Here is a 19037-nt window from a genome sequence, read left to right on the forward strand (position 1 = left end):
ATTATTTTTCATTTTGTTACAGTGTGCTGAACCGCAAAACGCTAGCAAAACCGCTCAGTTTAGGTTTTGATGAGCGTTTCTGCTAGCGTTTCAATACTTTATATTGAAGCGCTAACGCTCCCAAAATGCTGCAGGTCCTGCGTTTGCGTTTCTGGGAAACGCAAACGCTCCTGTGGAAGTTGCCCCATCCATTAACATTAGCCCAGCGTTTTGGCAAACTGCTAGCGTATCGCAGCCCTTAACTGTGGTGGTAAGGATTAGATTGTGAGCTCCTCTCCAGAAGATGTCAGCCTTATATAAATACACAATAGTAATCATTAGCAGGCTCAATGGCTTTGGTTCTCCTGTGTTACCGCACAGGCCTCCGCAGCAGCTGCAGACCTGCACAGCTCACACGCTAAGTAAGCTGCTGGAAACTGTTTCCTATATTCAGCTGCACAGCACAGGCCACACCCCTGACAAGCAGACCCAGAGCTCTCTCCACCCTCAAGTGTGAAAGTGAAAATAAGGCTTTTGCTGTCACTACAGACATTACTGGAGACAGAAGCAGCAGCGCAGGACTTCAGAGATGGGACTTTTACACCAGTGACAGGGGACATCCAGGAGTCCAATACCTACCTCTCCCTTCCCCCAGAGACTACGGTAAGCGGCCCCTAGTTATGTCTGTGGCGTGTGCCTGCTACCCCAAAGTTATCAGGAAACCCTGTTCTGATCGCAAGGATGGTGACAGTCCCTCATATAGGGAACACTGAATGTAATTTTGCCTTCTTAAAACAGAAGGTATTTGGGGTAACTGGTTTCCCATGATGCATTACTTCTGAATATGCAAATCCTCTCCTTATGCCCCTAAAAGTCAGGCTGCACACCCAGAACTGCTGGTGTATAGTGAGCCTATAGCTTATACAGGGGAATATCTGGGCAATAAACACTGATATCCCCCTACCCTCTTAAAACCGCATCCTGTGTTATGATTGCCTGTTTTTTTTTTCGGCTCGGGATGTTGCTGAAATTACTTTTCCTCGACATATCTCTTCTTATTCCCCCTCTGTCCTCTTTTCTAACACTAAGCCAAGTGCGCCCTACATACGTAAGTAGCCATGTTCACCAGATAGCAGAATAAATGTGATCTGAGGTCTCAGTAATGGGGGGGGGGGCAGAAGGCATGGTGGTGCAGCACAGGGGCCCATGGTGATGTGGCGCCTATGGCATGAGCTATGCCTTCACCCATCTAGATACGCCTCTGAGCTTATACATTTTACAGAGCTACAACCAATCTCACATGCATATGTTGCCTGTTTCAGGCTTATTGTTCTTCATCAGTGCATGGCAGGGATTGATATGGCTCTATGGGATAAGGCTTGGAGCAGTACGAAAAAATACCCAGACAGTTTTCGGTGACCCAGAACCAACAGGAATGTATAAAGTGCTTAAAGAGAACCCGACGTGTATATTTTAAAATCTCAATAGGACACAGAGGCATGTTCTGTGCACAATGACATGCCTCATGTCCTTCTATTGCCGCCTCCAGTCCCCCGTCCCCCCAGGCTCTGCTGTCCCCCATTGAAAATAGCGCCAGACTAGCTACAACCTGCCTGTTGCTAGCCTTGTGCTTAACTGCATATTGTCAATCAGCATCGCTCCCCCGCCTCCTCTATTGCATGGCTCCCCCGCCTGTGTCCCCTCGCTCCCCCGCCTCTATTGCAGGGCTCCCCGCCTGTGTCCCCTCGCTCCCCCGCCTGTGTCCCCTCGCTCCCCCGCCTGTGTCCCCTCGCTCCCCCGCCTCTATTGCAGGGCTCCCCCGCCTGTGTCCCCTCGCTCCCCCGCCTGTGTCCCCTCGCTCCCCGCCTCCGTAAGCTTCCTCGAATCGCAATCTAAGCCGCGACTCAGGAAGTACTTATGTAGGTAAACACAAGGCTAGCGACAAGCAGATTGTCACTAGCCTGGCGCTATTTTTAAGGGGGGACAGCAGAACTCGGGGGGGGGGGGGGGGGGGCAGGAGGTGGCAATAGAAGGCAGAGGCATGTAATTGTGCACGGAACATTCCTCGGTGTCCTATTAAGATTTAAAAAGTACACCTTGGTTCTCTTTAAAAAGAGCAAAAAGCACTATTAAAAAGCAATTCTAAATGCAACTTTACCTTCTTTAAAGAGAACCCTAGGTGTGTTTAAAGAATGTTATCTGCATACAGAGGCTGGATCTGCCTATACAGCCTAGCCTCTGTTGCTATCCCAAACCCCACTAAGGTCCCCCTGCACTCTGCAATCCCTCATAAATCACAGCCATGCTGTGAGGCTGTGTTTACATCTGTAGTGTCAGTCTCATCTGATCCCTCGCCTTCTGCATAGCTCCGGTCTCTGCCCCCGTCCCTTCCCTCCAATCAGCAGGGAGGGAAGGGATGCAGGCGGGGACTGGAGTTCTGCAGGAGGCGGGCAGACTGACACTATAGAGATAAACACAGCCAGCTCTGACAAGCTGTTTTCAGAAGCGTGGCTGTGATTTATGAGGGATTGCAGAGTGCAGGGGGACCTTAGGGGGGTTTGGGATAGCAACAGAGGCTGGGCTGTATAGGCAGATCCAGCCTCACTATACAGATAATATTCTTCAAACCCACCTCGGGTTCTCTTTAAACAGAAGGGAAGGTAATCTGACACCAGGGCCGTGGTATAACGGTACTTGCATAGTACAGAGACATCAGGCGAGTGCGCTGGCGATTTGGCAGGTTGTGTCTGATCCTTTACAGCAGGTGCGCACTCGAGGTATCAACATGAGACGTAATTATGTGTAATGCGAGCCCAAAGCAAAACGATTGACTGGCTCTATAACAAAAAGCAAAAAAAAAAAGCGTACCTCTTATGGAGACCTGAGTAACAAATACTGTGATATAAAATCAGACATGCTTCCATAGCAGCCAATAATAATGGAGGGGCGCAAACTGTGTGCAAATTTCAGTTCACACAAAACCAGAAATGTTCAGGAGTCTAATCAGGATAAGGGGCTGACAATGAAATAACCAGCAGCTGTGTATATTTACCAGCTGTCGGTTAATTGTGTGAGCCACTTTCAAGTCATTAGCTTGTGGACATCTCTAGGCAAACTGAAACTTGCATACAAATAAATATTTTTTTTCCTCAACGCCGGCCGTCACCACAGAGAGCTTCCCGAAATAGAGATGAGCTCAGATTCATTCGCCGAATACTGTTGTTGCTGCTTTTACACATTATCTGTAGCAAGAACAAGTAGCAAGATTGCCCTCCCTCAGGTTTCTATTGCTGGAGACCTGCAGGCAGAGGCGTAACTAGAAATCACTGGGCCCCCCTGTGGAACTTTGGATGTGTGCTGCCAGCCTCAGCTTATTACACACACTCTGTCCATCTCTGGAGCAGGACTATCTCTGCAGACTTCTCCAGCATCACTACAGTACACAGCATTTGGGGAGGGGTAGAGAGGTTGGGGGCAGGGTGCTGTACACAAGGCCCTGCTGCATAACGAATAGGTTTTCATATAGGAGGATCTGTTTGAGTGATGAAATCACAATATAATTCAAGAGTTCAAAAATTCAAAATCACACTTTATTGTATCAAAAAGATTATCAAAAGGTAAAAACTTTTGTATTTGTCAATAAAAAATCTTCATAACATGAATGTAGAAGATTATTCCGTTTTGACAGATAGTAGACACAATATGCTTTGCTTGATGAAACCGTACATTTCAGGCAACGACACTAGTCCGTTTCCTATACAGATCCTCCTATATAAAGCACGGTGGCGTAGTGGTTAGCTCTCTCGCCTTGCAGCGCTGGGTCCCCGGTTCGAATCCCAGCCAGGGCACTATCTGCAAAGAGTTTGTATGTTCTCTCCGTGTCTGCGTGGGTTTCCTCCGGGCACTCCGGTTTCCTCCCACATTCCAAAAACATACGGATAAGTTAATTGGTTCCCCTAAAAAAATTGGCCCTAGACTACAGTACTTACACTACATGATATAGACATATGGCAATGGTAGGGATTAGATTGTGAGCTCCTTTGAGGGACAGTTAGTGACAAGATATATATATACACTGTACAGCGCTGCGTAATATGTCGGCGCTATATAAATACTAAATAATAATAATAATAATATAAAAACCTGGTGTTGCTTTGCGCGTGGTGGCTTGCTCAAGTGTGGATCTTCCTAATATCTACTTCATGTTGAGTCTTTTTCTCATGACTCACGCCCAATAATTGCAGAAATATATTGCGCACTGAATAGGGACGGTCTACAAATCTTTTTCTGCAAAACTTTTTATGATTCGTTATCAGTGGTTGAGCAGATGCAGTCATTAGAACAGTTGCGCAGAGATCAGAAAGCTTCTTCTCTCTGTGCCCTTAGCTGTCAGTCTCTCAGGACAGGGAAAAGAAGCTTCTCTCCTCACAGGGCCACCCTGCGGCTTCTAGTCCCCCCCCTGCGGCTGCATCCCTTGCAGGGTCTGTTGCTGCACCCCTGCTTCCTGGTGAGATTTCCTTTTATCTCCGGGCCCCAAGACGACTGCTACCACTGAGCAAAGGAAGGGACACAGAAAAACACTGGTGTTATGCCTGGTACACACCATGCAATTTCCCGCCAGATTGTCAATATGACTTCTGATCGGTTTTCTGTACAAAACTGATCAGAATATGGATTGGAAACCTGATTGGACCTGTTGGAAATTATCGATTTGACGCTTCAATCTGACTGGAAATTGTATGGTGTGTACTAAGCATTAGTGGCGCCGCTGCAGGCCCAGGCCACAAAGGCCTGAGCCTTGGGTGGTGGCAGCCCAAGGGGGCACCTGAAAATGAAAGACGGGTTGCTACATGTGAAAGAGGAGGCTGAAAATGGGGAGGAACACTTGAAAAGGGTTAACTGATGCCCAAGTTCATGAAAGAAAGGGTTACAGTGCATGGATGTTACACATGGAAGAGGGGGCTGCACATGGAATGGGAGGGGCTGATGTACATGGATGATACGCATGGTAGATGGGCTGCACATGGAATGGGAGGAGCTGATGTACATGGATGATACGCATGGTAGATGGGCTGCACATGGAATGGGAGGGGCTGCTGTACATGGATGCTACACATGGAAGAGGGGGCTGCACATGGAATGGGAGGGGTGCTGCTCTACATGGATGATACACACAGATGGGCTGCACATGGAATGGGAGGGGCTGTTGTGCATGAATGATACACATGGAAGATGGGCTGCACATGGAATGGGAGGGGCTGCTTTACATGGATGATGCACATGGAATGGGAGGGTCACAAGATCCGGCCTTGAGGGGGTGAAACATGTAGGGTTGGTGTTGGGGTATTTAGTTTAAATGTAAGCCAACTACTGTAGTACCAATAGCAAGCAGTTGAGGATTTGATCCTGGTTGCCTAAACAGCAAATACAGGCCTTAGGATCTTATACTTACCTGTAACCCCGAATCCTTGTTAGTATTTCACTATTGATTTATCAGCTGCTACAATCTTCTTTTTTTTTTTTTTTTTTTTTAAATACTGTTAATAAAGGTTATATTTTTGAATGGTCTTATCCTCCTCTAAGTTAGAAATATTGTGGTATTAGCTGATTAATTGCCAAGGTTGCAAAGCAGCATGTTGAAAAATCTGATCTCACTGTCCGTTCTGGAAATTCTGAACTGACTGAAATGGAGTCAAAATGAATGACATAAGAATGTAAAAAACACTTGTGCATCACCAAACTATATTTATGGAATTTTTATTAGACATGAAATTCCCCATTTAATGTGATTAAAATGTTTTAAAATTAGGCTCTGCTCAAAAAACAGTAGCAATATACTGGTGATTAATTATTTACGGTAAGAAATGACTCCTCATTCGCCTCTCTATGACCGGTCCACTCAGTTTATATGAGACTAGACCTAAGGCCCATTTAAAAAAGGGGGCTAGGCCTCTTCCCTCTTGCCGCCACCAGTCAGTGCGGACGCGCGCACGTGGCTGTAACGTGTACCCGCGCGCACACGCCCGCCCCCCTGGCCCCATCCTCCTGCTCTCCCAAGTCCGCCTGCAAGCTGCGCATGCGCAGTATGCGGAACGCATGGACACACAGGGATAGGGGACGCAGCGACATAGGGATTTTATAGTACCGGATTATACTGTATTTTGCATCACAGTGCAGCTCACTTATTGTGCAAGTGAACCCAAGGTGAGAGTGATATGGAGGCTGCCATATTTATTTTCTTTTAAGCAATACCAGTTGCCTGGCTAGCCTGCTGATCCTCTGCCTCTAATACTTTCAGCCATAGCCCCTGAACAAGCATGCAGCAGATCAGGTGTTTCTGACATTATTGTCAGATCTGACAAAATTAGCTGAATGCTTGTCTGGTGTTATTCAGACATTACTGCAGCCAAATAGATCAGCAGGGCTGCCAGGCAACTAGTATTGTTTAACCAGCCGGGCGGTATGGACGAGCTCAGCTCGTCCATCACCGCCGGAGGCTGCCGCTCAGGCCCTGTTGGGCCGATTTTCATCAAATAAAAAGCAGCACACGCAGCCGGCACTTTGCCAGCCGCGTGTGCTGCCTGATCGCCACCGCAGCGCGGCGATGCGCCGCGTGCAGCGGCGAAAAAGGGTCCCCCCAGCCGCCTGAGCCCAGCGTAGCCGGAACAAAAAGCCAGCGCTAAGGGCTGGATCGGAGGCGACTGACGTCAGGACGTCGGCTGACGTCCATGACGTCACTCTGCTCGTCGCCATGGCGACGAGGTAAGCGAAACACGGAAGGCCGCTCATTGCGGCCTTCCGTGTTACTTCTGGCCGCCGGAGGCGATCAGAAGAACGCATCCGGAGCGCCCTCTAGTGGGCTTTCATGCAGCCAACTTTCAGTTGGCTGCATGAAATAGTTTTTTTTTTATTATTAAAAAAAACCCTCCCGCAGCCGCCCTGGCGATCTTAATAGAACGCCAGGGTGGTTAAAAGGGAAATAAATATGGCAGCCTCCATATCACTCTCACCTTGAGTTCAAAGAAGAACCATAGTGAAAATAGCGTAAAGTTGCTTATATTATTACAATATTCCTTTAAAGAGAAACTTCAGCCTAAAAACATACTGTCATACTGCTGTGAAACTAATAAAGAAACACCAAGCCTTTTCAGTGCTGCTAAGTAGATTTTTAGTCTGGAGGTTCACTTTAAGTAAATTATTTAGTTAAAGATTGCCCATTGTAAAATCTTTTCTCGCTCTGTTTTACATCATGAAATGTATCACTCTGACTTACATTATGAAATGCGAGTGCCCATACCCTATTCCTTATTCAGTTTACTGTAGCCAGCAACAGTTCCTAATGATCAGAAAGCCCCAGAAACATGACCTGGCTTAAGGCAAGGCCATGGCCTAGGGCGCCAGAAAACAAGGGGCAGCCTAGCACTGGCAGTTAAAGGACCACTATCGCAAAAATTGTAAAATTTAAAATACATGTAAACACATACAAATAAGAAGTACGAGTAAAATGAGCCATAAATTACTTTTCTCCTATGTTCCTGTCACTTACAGTAGGTAGTAGAAATCTGATAATACAGACAGGTTTTGGACTAGCCCATCTCTTCATGGGGGATTCTCAGGGTTTTCTTTATTTTCAAAAGCACTTAGTGAATGGCAGTTGCTCCGTCCAATTGCTAAAAAAGTGTGCAGCGAGCAGGGAGGCTGGCCAGCATCTTTGTATAAATCCTTTTTAAGGAGTGTCTAATAAAGGCCAGGCTAAGAATACCCTATGGAGAGAGAGATGAGCTAGTCCAAAACCTGTCACTTTTGTCAGATTTCTACTCCCTACTGTAAGTGACAGCAACATAGGAGAAAAGTAATTTATGGCTCATTTTAATCGAAAAGAAACGTTCTACTTCTTATTTGTATGTGTTTACAAATATTTTAAATTTTACAATTTTTCGCGATAGTGTTCCTTAAAGGGAACCTAAACTGAGAAGGATATGGATTTTTCCTTTTAAAATAATACCAGTTACCCGACTCTCCTGCTGATTCTGTGTCTCTAATACTTTTAGCCACAGCCCATGAACAAGCATGCAGATCAGGTGCTCTGACTGAAGTCAGACTGGATTAGCTGCATGCTTGTTTCAGGGTGTGATTCAGCCACTATTGCAGCCACAGAGATCAGCTGGACTGCCAGGCAACTGGTATTGTTTAACAGGAAACATCCATATCACTCTCAGTTAAGGTTCCCTTTAAACCTGCCGAACATTTGCAGTGGTCAGGCGCGTGCTATTCCTTATGCAGGCAGCGCTGCACTCTGGGGGCTTGATTCACAAAACGGTGCTAACTGTTAGCACGCCTGTGAAAACCCCCTTAGCACGTCTAAACAAGCTTTTCGCGCATAAAACTTTACGCGCGTACTGCACAGAGCGCAGGGCGCTCCGCGCGAGGTGCCCATTAAAGCCTATGGGACTTTGCGCGCGTAAAACTTTGCGCGCGCAAAGTTAGTGCGCGATCTGATTGAGAAATCCGGTGCTAACCTACTTAGCACCCTGGTTAGCGCGTCTAAAGACTTTAGACGTGCTAAGTAGGTTAGCACCGCTTTGTGAATCAAGCTCTGAATATGTTCTTCACCCTCACTCAACCAAACCAGACTGCCGAGTTTGGCATTCAGTGGACTTAAAGCGACCTCTGAGCTGCCTACCTCCCTGCATCACCGCTTGCCAAATTCTACTCCGCCCTCTCCCCAGCTCTAACCTATCAAAGGTGTAGAGGGGTGGGACTTGTTATGTCACTTCAACGTGATTCTGTGATAAACCATCACATAGGTAGAACTGCAGAGAGGGCGGAGTCGAATTTGGCCAAACCGGGAGATCTCGCCACGCTGCTGGAGCGGATAGGTCAGAGGAACCCCAGGGTGCAGAGAGTGTGACGTTATTGTGGCCTCCCTAAAAAAAAAAAAAAACAATTAAAACTGCGAAGTGCATGGTGAAAGTGAGACCAGGGGCTTGAAGCTGCAGCAGCAGGACAGGAGAGAGACCGGCAACAAGACTGCAAAAAGCGAAAAATCTTTCACATTATAAATCTTTGTTTACATTATAAATCGCCAGTGCTATTGCAAGCGCTGAGTGATTTTATTGAGAGTTTTTCAAAGCGCTTTTCCCTGCGCTTTGAGCTAAGAAAAGCGCTTTTGTAAGCACTTTTGCTGAGCGATTGAGATTTTCACTTCCTGACGTCAGGAAGTGAACTCTTTGACCCGGAAAAGAATAAATACAATGTATTTACTCTTAAAAGTGCTCTGGAAATCTCTATACAAAGAGCTTTTACAAACGTTTTGTGATTTCCCTATAACTTCCATTGAGCCAAAGCGCTCAGAAAATGGTACATGTACTACGTTTGGAATTTCAATTAAATCGAAACGCTTAGATGTGAACACTCTCATAGGCAATCATTGCTTTTGGGGAAATTTCTAAAATCGCCAGCGCGTAGAAACCTCCCCCCCCCAACCCCCCCGCAAACGCTCATAGTGTGAACGAGCCCTTACTCTGATTAACATTTGGGTACTGTGGAATCTTAGTCTCTGCAAAGTTTTTCTTTACTGAGAGTTCTAAAGCCAGTAAAAAATATTGCTGGTCTCCCAGATTGCTCTGGAAAGGGGGGTGGAAATTCTGAATAATAAACAGCCTAGGCTAAGCCTTAGTGGGGCTACATACCAATATATAGCAATATATACTGTAGCTGTAGGAAGTGTTTCTGATGCTAAAACCAGGATATTCATGGTAAAAGTGCACAGCCCGAGTAATTTACTGCATTCTACTATATGTTGTTACAATTCCTCTTTACAGAGTTTACACATTAGAAAAGAAGCATTCTTTAAGTGTATTATGAGATAAGAAAGTGTGAGAAAGTAATGGTGAGAAAGATTCGTAAGACTGTTATTATACTCGCTCAGTTGGAACCACCACAAGGCAGATGGAGGGATTTACCAATCGCCACTTAGGTTTCTTGTCTCTTGTTGTGGCTCTAAACTACCATGTTTCCCCAAAAATAGGACCGTGTCCTAGATTCATTTTTGCACCAAAAGATGTGCTAGGGCTTATTTTAAGGGGATGTTTTATATTTTTTATTTATTGTATTTATAAAGCACCAACATGTTACGCAGCGCTGGACATTAGTTTAGGTTACAGACAATATTTAGGGGTGACATACAGCAATATGACAATACAGGAATGCATGCAAACCAGATTACACAGCACAGTATGACTACAAGGTAATGCTTAGTCAGTCACTGGAGGGGAGCATGGAAATTAGGCAAGTTAGGGTCACTCAGATGCATAGCATGGGTGCACAGTAATGGAGGTGCATGATCAGGTAGGACACAAAAGGAGGAGGACCCTGCCCAAAGGCTTACAGTCTAGAGGGAGAGGTAGGGACACGAGAGGTAGGAGACCAGAGTTCAGCTGTGGGTTTGGAGCATTTGTGAGGGGTGGTAGGCCAGAGTGAAAAGGTGAGTTTTGAGGGCCTTCTTGAAGATGCTGAAGGAGGGCGCTGCCCTAATGGGTGGAGGTAGGGAGTTTCATAGTGTTGGAGCAGCTCTTGAGAAGTCCTGGAGGCGTGCATGGGACTGGGTGATGCTGGGGGCGGTTAGGCGAAGTTCATTGAAAGAGCGGAGTAAGTGGTTAGGTGTGTATCTTTGAGTAACATCGGAAATGTAGGTTGGACAGGTTTTGTGGACATATTTGTAGGTCAGACACAGTATCCTGAATCGGATTCTGGACTGGATAGGAAGCCAGTGGAGGGATTCACAGAGGGGACCTGCCGTGGTGGAGCAATGGGAGGAGTGGATCATTCTGGCTGCCGCATTCATGACGGACTGAAGCGGGGCATGGATGTGGGGGGTGAAGGAGAGTTCTATGTTCCTGTGCTGTGTGTCCTTCTGCCTTCCTCACTGTGCCATCCACCTCTTGTGTGCCCCTGTGTCCCTCTTGTACCTGTCCCCTGGTGTCCCTTCTGTACCTGTGTCCTCCTCTATCCCCTGTCCCCCTGGTGTCCCCGGTGTCCCCCTGCATCCTCCTCCTACCCCCAGCTCCGTGCTGTGCTGACCTCTATGTCCTCCGATGTCCCCCTGCATCCTCTTCTTTCCCCCAGCTCCATGGCCCTGTGTCCCCAAGCTTCAGCCTAGGGGGAAGAAGTACAGCAACTTGTGTTTCTATTGGAGCTGATGGTCTTGTGGGCGGGACCATGACTCCATTATTGGGCCAATAATCACTGGGCTCACTGAGTAGTAGTGAGTGCAGTGACTGGCCCAGTGATGGAGCCATGGTCTCACCTGTGATAACACAAGTTGCTGTACTTTTTCCCCTTACTGCCACTAGGGCTTACTTTCAGGGTAGGGCTTATATTTCAAGCAAGCTGGAAATTCCTGCTAGGGCTTACTTTCAGGGGATGCCTTAATTTCGGGGAAAGAGGGTAGGTCAACCTCCTAATTGTGCTATAAATAACTATACAGTTTCTAGCAAGACTGCATGTGAATGATTGTATGGGATTTGAGCCTCCAAGGGTATACTCATACTGTAGGTTACTGGTACAGGCAGATGGCACTGATTCCTGAGGAAGTGGGCTAGACCCACAAAACGCATTATTTCTTCACATGGTCAATTAGATACTAATGATTCCAGCTTGCATGACAATTTTATACAACTTGTATGACGTTTAATGTTGGATAAATCCAAATCGGCAGGAAGTGCACTTGACTGACAAATTCCAAGCTGCATAAAATTTTCACGAAAAGTGCCTGATAGCCAGAATTAACCGAACCTCATTGCCCATTTCTAGTTGTTTCTGGCACTCAATAAAATTACATTTAGCATTATTTTCTAACACAGGGCTTTTTGGTCTCTTTAAAGAGACACTTAAGCCAGAAAAAAAATGAGTTTTACTCACCTGGGGCTTCTACCAGCCCCCTGCAGCAGTCCTGTGCCCTCGCAGCCACTCACTAATCCTCTGGTCCCCCGCTGCCAGCTAGTTTCGTTTTTGCCGACAGGCCCGTCAGGACTGGCCACGCTTAGCTTTTTCTGCATTCTCGACTGTAATTAGCGTTTATTGCGGGCCGCAACGCAAAAATACGCGTTGCCGCATTACGAACGCATAGATATGCGGCAACGCGTATTTTTGTACGCGTTGTGGCCCACAATAACGCTAATTACAGTCGGGAATGCGGAAAAAGCTAAGCGTGGCCAGTCCTGACGGGCCTGTCGGCAAAAACGAAACTAGCTGGCAGCGGGGGGCCAGAGGATCAGTGAGTGGCTGCGAGGGCACAGGACTGCTGCAGGGGGCTGGTAGAAGCCCCAGGTGAGTAAAAAAATTGTTTTCTGACTTAAGGTTCACTTTAAGCCCTTTATACTTCCCAGGTGGTTCTGAGTCACCATGAACTGTCTGGGTATTGTGTAGTGCTGGTCAAAGCCCTACCACATAGAGCCATATCCATCCTTGATCCCCTGCCATGTACTGATAAGGACCAATAAGTCCAAAACAGGCTGTATGTATATTAGGTTAGTGTGGATCTAACATTTATTAGCTACAGGCTCCCTGTACACCAGCGGTTATAAATGTAGGGGTCACCATGAGCTTGCTGGTTAGTCTGTGCCTCTCGGATTTACAAGCCCTACTCCATAGAGCCAAATTAATCCATGCCATGCACTGATGAGGATCAAACAATCCGAAACAGTCTGTATGCATGTTGGATTATTATGGCTCTGTACATATTAACAAGCTGACACATCATTGCATTCCAGCGGTTCTGGAGGTGTGTTTAGCTTCTAAGGGTACAATGGTTAATTTGCACATATTCAGCAGTGGTGCCTGGGAGACATCTCGGAGCTCACTCCAACCTGAATTATCGCAAATTCTTTCTGTTTTAGGAAAGCAAACTTTTGTTTGACTTTCAGGAGTGATGCATCCTGGGAAACCACAGTTATTCACTTATAGCTGTATTATCCCAAATACCTTCTGTTTTGTAAGAAGGCAAAATTTATATTTAGCATTACTCTAGTTGTTTCTGTCACTCAGGGCCGGTTCTCTCATGAAGCAAGGTGAAGCATTTGCATCAGGTACAGAGGTTACAGGGGCAGCATCTTTGTACTGTGTTTACACTAACAGCATGCAGTCAGAGTAGGAGGAGAAGTGAGAAGAGAGCGAGGTGAAGAGGTCATCATTGGGGAAAAGCAGCTTGTTGTGCTGTGTGAGGAGTCTGACAGTGAGTGAGGAGGGGGGAGGCAGTGTTTTACTTTACTTGTACAGCAGAAGGGAGGAGGTGGCACTGCTGTCCTGACTGAGGAGGAATGGAGTGGCTGAGGGTGAGCAGTTTGTCACAGACTCACAGCCAGCCAGTGTGCTATTGCATTGAGCTGCAGCATGTCATGTGAGTACATTAAATGAAGCAGAGTAAATTGTCGGGTGCTGTGTGATCATTTCAAGTTTACTTTAGGCAGAAAGAAGTCTAGAACCGTTCCTGCTGGCACTCAAACTCACAAATATAGCATTTTTTTTTCAATAGAGGGCTTTTTGGTCTCTTTTAGGCCTTTATACTTTCGTGGTGGTTCTGGGCAGAGGGAAGCAGGAAAAAAGGACGCTGGCAGCTAGTGGATGGGGGGGGGGGGGGGGTTGCGGAGGATTTGGGTTGGTTACACACACACACACACACACACACACACACACACACACTATGCTACAAGTTTTTATTAAATAGTGAATTATCTGCACTCCAGTCTGGGATTCACTCAGTTTCTCAGCATGTGACAGGCAGCTCCCTCCCACCTCAGCCTCACAAACTGCATCACAGGCAAGCTAAAACTGAGAGATCTGTGAGGAGTAAACAAAGCACACAGAGCCTGCAGGGGGCATCCCATTCCTCCCTGGGTCGACAAAGCTTGACAAAGAAAAGATTAGATATATTACAGAGACAGTGCAACTAGAAAAGGCTGCAGTAATCCAGAGCACATTAAAGCAGGTATAGGAACTTATGGGATAGAAGAAACAAGGTTGAAAAGTTTGTGACAGTCTCTTTTAGATGTAATGGAGCCCTGGGCAAGGTAGTAGAGTTGTCACCCCCTTGTGGTCCTTTTGGTAAGCTGAAGTGGAGAGAAAGGTCAGAGTAAGGTGGCAGGTGGGCCCTCTCACATCCACTAGGCCCCAGGCACCTGCCTAGGTTACCTAGTGTATGATCCAGCTCTGGGTCACCATGAGCTGTCTGGCTATTCTTAGCACTCAATAAAGTAAAATGTTATTTCATTTACTAGGGAAGAAGATGGTTGCTAACACTCTACAATAAAAAGTCTTGAATCAGGATGATACCATTTACTGCTGCTATACAGTAAGGTGGCCATACGTCAGGTGCTTTGGCGGCCGATCGACCATCTGATTCGATTATTATAATCTAATTGGATGGAAATCGGTGCTGCCAAGTACATGCCCGAGCGACAATAGGACCAAATTCAGGACGAAAATTGGTCGCATTGTCGATCGCACGTGCTGCAAGATGTCGGGCTGACTTGCTCGATCCAGTGCGCAGCGGGAACGGCGTGCAATTTCCTTACAATCGACAAACCCAACGAAACCCCCAGTGCTGTCCCCGCTAATGAAGAATGTCCACCCGGTGCCCTGTGTAAAGTATACATTACCTGACCGCAACCTGCGCTTGTCCTTCGCTGCTCCAGCCTCATTTCCCTCTTCATACATGCACGCTCAACATGGCTTCCTAATAAGGGCGCGTGTGTGACGTCACGGAGGAAGGGAGTAATCCCGGAAGCTAGCGGGGGAAAAGCGCAGGCCGCAAACAGGTAATGTATCCTTTACACAGGGCACTGGGGGGACATTTACGTTAGGGGACAGCATTGGGGCGGCAGATGTGGTGCACAAGGCCGATCCCAGATCGATTTCAGTATGTGTAGTGTAGAGTATGGGCAGCTGACAGATCTCTCTTTCATCAGATTCGATAAGAGGGAGATTTGTCTCTTGGTCGAATCTGCCCATACATCGCTAGATGTTGTTGCAGCTGATTCAGCGTATGTTAGATCTACACTCATGCTAGCCTTTTTGGGAAATACTGCGCTATGTACACTTACTTGTGACTCGCGTATGACTTGTATGTTCTCTCCTTGTCTGCGTGGGTTTCCTCCGGGCACTGCGTTTTTCTCCCACATCCCAAAAACATACAGATACGTTTATTGGCTTCCCCTAAATTGTTCCTAGACTACGATACATACACTACACAATATATACATATGACTATGGTAGGGATTAGATTTTGAGCTCCTCTTTTACCCAGTTAAAGGGAGGCTTAAAGGGAACCTAACCTGAGAAGGATATGGATTTTAAAATAGTACCAGTTGCCTGACTCTCCTGCTAATCCTGTGTCTCTGATATTTTCAGCCACAGCCCCTGAACAAGCATGCAGATCAGGTGCTCTGACTGAAGTCAGACTGGATTAGCTGCATGCTTGTTTCAGGTGTGTGATTCAGCCACTGCTGCAGCCAAAGAGATCAGCAGGACTGCCAGGCAACTGGTATTGTTTAAAAGGAAACATCCATATCCCTCTCAGTTTAGGTTCCTTTTTAAAGAGAACACGAGGTGGTTCCTTTGGGGGGCAGATGGGACACAGAGGCATGTTCTCTGCCTTATGACATGCCGTTGTCCCCACACCCCCGCCCCCCCCCCTCCCCCCCAAAATTAGCGACAATATTTGTCACTATCTTGGAGGATAATGGCAGGAGAGGGATTCCCTGCTCAAAACGCCCACTAGGGGTGTACCTGCAGGCTTTCCAGAGCTGTATTGGGCAGTTCTCTCTCCCTGGCTGCGCCCCCTGCCACTCCCCCCGCCTCCCTGCACAGAGAGAGAGAGAGAGAGAGAGATCTCCTTGCAGTGTCGTGACCCAGAGGTCATGAAAGTGAAAATGGGACAGGGCGGCCCACAGGAGCGGTGGAGAGCGGCGGTTTTGGCAGCTACCTGATCCGCCGAGCCCCCAGATCAGGTAGCATCATTTTTTTTTTCTAATTTTATGAGCCCACCTCGTACTCTCTTTAAGACATGTGACATGATGAGATAGACATGTGTGTGTACAGTGCCTAGCACACCAATAATTGTGCTGTGTTGCTTTTCTTCTTTCTCTGCCTGAAAGAGTTAACATTCAGCTATGCAATTGGCAGTTTTTCTCCAGTGGGACTGCTAATACGGATTTGCAGCCATTAAATTCTTTGTTCTCAGAAACCCAGTTCTCTGCCAGGAGAGGATATATAAAAAAGGCCAAGACTTCATATATTTGAATACTCTGAGGCATTGTCCTCATTATAGGCATTTTTGTTTAATTTTAAGCGCGGTCGATTTTTAAAATCGCACTGAAAGCGCTTGTGCAATGATTCTCTATGAGAGAGTTCATATCAGAGCAGTTCGTTTGCGATCCGCTTTGTAAAGCGGTGCTTGAGCCATCTTTGAGGCGATTTGCCTCAATGGAAGGTAAAGACAATCACTTTGGCAAGCGATTGCGTAAGCGTTTTAAAAAAAAAAATACATTGTATTTATTATTTCTGGATTTTTTTCCAGATCAAAAGATGGAAGTGCTCTTCAAAAGCGCTTACAAAAATGCCCACAAAAACGAGCGACCGTGCAGAAAATCGCCGGAAAACGCTAAAAAAGCGGACGGACACGCAAGCCGCACGTAATGTGAACAAGGCCTGAGACACGAAGACTAAAGGTAGCCATACATCTAGCAATGATGGGCAGATTCGACCAAGAGACAAATCTCTCCCTTAATCGAATCTGATCAGAGAGAGATCTGTCAGCGGCCCATACACCACAGGCCGATTCCTGATCAATTTCATGCTGAATTCGATCCAGAAATGGCCTTGTGCGCTGCGTCCGCCGCCCAATGCTGTGCCCTCCTAATGAATGTCTTCCCCCGGTGCCCCGTGTAAAGGATACATTACTTGTCTACAACCTCCGCTTGTCCCCCGCTGGCCTCTGGGACTCCTCTGTTCTGCATACACGTGCGTCCCACGTGGATTCCTATTCGCACATGTGTGACCTCACACGCTCGCCTTACTAGGAAGCCACGTGGGGCGTGCGTGTATGGAGAGGGCAATGCGCCCGGAGCAGAGAAGGACAAGCGCAGGCCGCGGACAGCTAATGTATACTTTACACAGGGCACCGGGCGGACATTCTTCATTAGGGGAGACAGCGCGGGGGGTTTTGTTGCGCTCATCGATCACTGCAAAATTGCAAGGCGTTCCCACCACTTACCTGATCGAGCAAGTCGGCCCAACATCTTGCAGCATGCGCGATCGAGAATGCGAAAATTTGCATCCCGAAATTGGTTGCATTGTCGGTCGGGAATGCACTTGATGGCACCGAATTTTATACAATTAGATTATAATAATCGAATCGATTGGTCAATCTGCCACCAAGTCGCCTGATGTATGGCCATCTTAAATACTGTCATTGTATCTACTGTCATTTACAAATGTAAGACAAAGCTCAAAGTTTGCCTTATGTTAGAGGTCGTCAATCCAGATTCACTCCAGCGCCCAAATTATCCCTGCCGCTGTCACCAATGTTAGCCAGCGTTTGGCTATATGACACAGCGCCTAATCTTCCCAACAGGCCGACTACCGTAATCATCTGCTTCAGGTGGAGAGAGCCTATAAATCCTTTGGGTCCAATCACATCGTGCCGAGCAAGGTACCTTTTTGAATAGATTGAACAGGAGGGGCGTAACTAGAAATCACTGGGTCCTCTGCGAAACTTCGGATGGAGCCCCCTTCCGCCAAAACAAATCTACAAATCTTTGTCTTAACCACTTCGCATCCAGACCTTGTTTCCCCCTTATGGACCAGAGCAGTTTTGACAGTTTAGCTATGTCCTTATTTAATCAGAAATAACTTTGACACAAATTTTATATATATATATTGTTTTTTTTTTCAAGACAAACTAGGCTTTCATTGTATACCATTTTTTCCATCGAACAATTTTGTTTTCTATGAATTGTAATGGGAAAACAAGGAAAAAATTGAAAAAACACATTATTTCTCAGTTTTACCAATTCCAGTTCAAAAATAAAAAGTGCTACTGTAGATAAAAAACACAACTTTTGGCTATTCTTACTGCTTATCACAAAACTTAGATTATGTTCCGGTCACAATTTATGGTGAAGATATTTCATTCTGAAATAATGCTACAGAGTGTATTTTTCACTATGAACTGAGAAAATAAAAGTATTTTTAATGGTAAAAATCAATGTCATTAGCTCAGGAAACATATATTCCCATTCACCAATTAGTGCTGCATGAGATAGTGCCAGAAATGTGCACAGGAGCCAGCCCAATCCTGCAAGGCTCTGCTTCTGCTACAAGACGTACCTGTATATCTACTGACTCGTGGCTTAGATGAAGTCACAGAGGACGTAGATATACTGTAGTGGTGGATAAAGTGGTTAAAACACTACCGTATGTATTATTCCTTATCAGTTGCTGAGTAGATGCAGTCATTAGAACAATTGTGCAGAGAGCAGAACGTTTTTTCTCTCCTTGCCCTTAGTTGTCAGTCTCTCAGGACGTGGCCCCCTGTTGCTTATGGGCCCCCCTGCGGCTGCATTCCTGCAGGACCTATTGTTAGCCCCTGCTGAACAGTGTATGAATATGTGAAATTATACAGTATGTGAAAAAACATTCAAAGAGGAATTTTAGCGAAAAGCGGAAAAAAATAAATCAATACATTGCAAAGTGTGAAGTTTAAAAAATAGAAGCGAGATCAAGAAATTATTGATATTCTCCATGTCATTTGTTTATGTTGTTTGATTAACAATGAGCCTGCAGGTCAGAATCTTTACTACTGGAAGACAAGAAAAAAAAGTAGACAGCGCCAACTGCCATTATCTATAACCACGCCCACTAACATTGCGATAGGTTAAAAGTTTGTTTTTTTTATGTACATATGCAAATAGGGAGATACTGGTTGCTTGGCAGTTGGAAAAATACATTATAACCTCCAATGCAAGAAGGCTCACAGACAGGAAACGGTAAAGATAAAA

The 19037-nt window shown here is 46.2% G+C and overlaps 1 protein-coding gene across 1 annotated transcript in view; it reads left to right on the plus strand.

The window, feature by feature from the left end:
- The first annotated feature begins 505 nt into the window (after positions 1 to 505).
- The window catches only part of TRAF5 (TNF receptor associated factor 5), a 78737-nt gene continuing 60205 nt past the window's right edge, over positions 506 to 19037 (plus strand). Inside the window, exon 1 of the mRNA XM_068279692.1 lies at positions 506 to 642. The gene's annotated coding sequence lies outside the window, so the exon portion shown is untranslated. The remainder of the gene's footprint in view (positions 643 to 19037) is intronic.

The sequence above is a fragment of the Hyperolius riggenbachi genome, chromosome 4, assembly GCF_040937935.1.
Source record: "Hyperolius riggenbachi isolate aHypRig1 chromosome 4, aHypRig1.pri, whole genome shotgun sequence".
Taxonomy (NCBI): Eukaryota; Metazoa; Chordata; class Amphibia; order Anura; family Hyperoliidae; genus Hyperolius; species Hyperolius riggenbachi.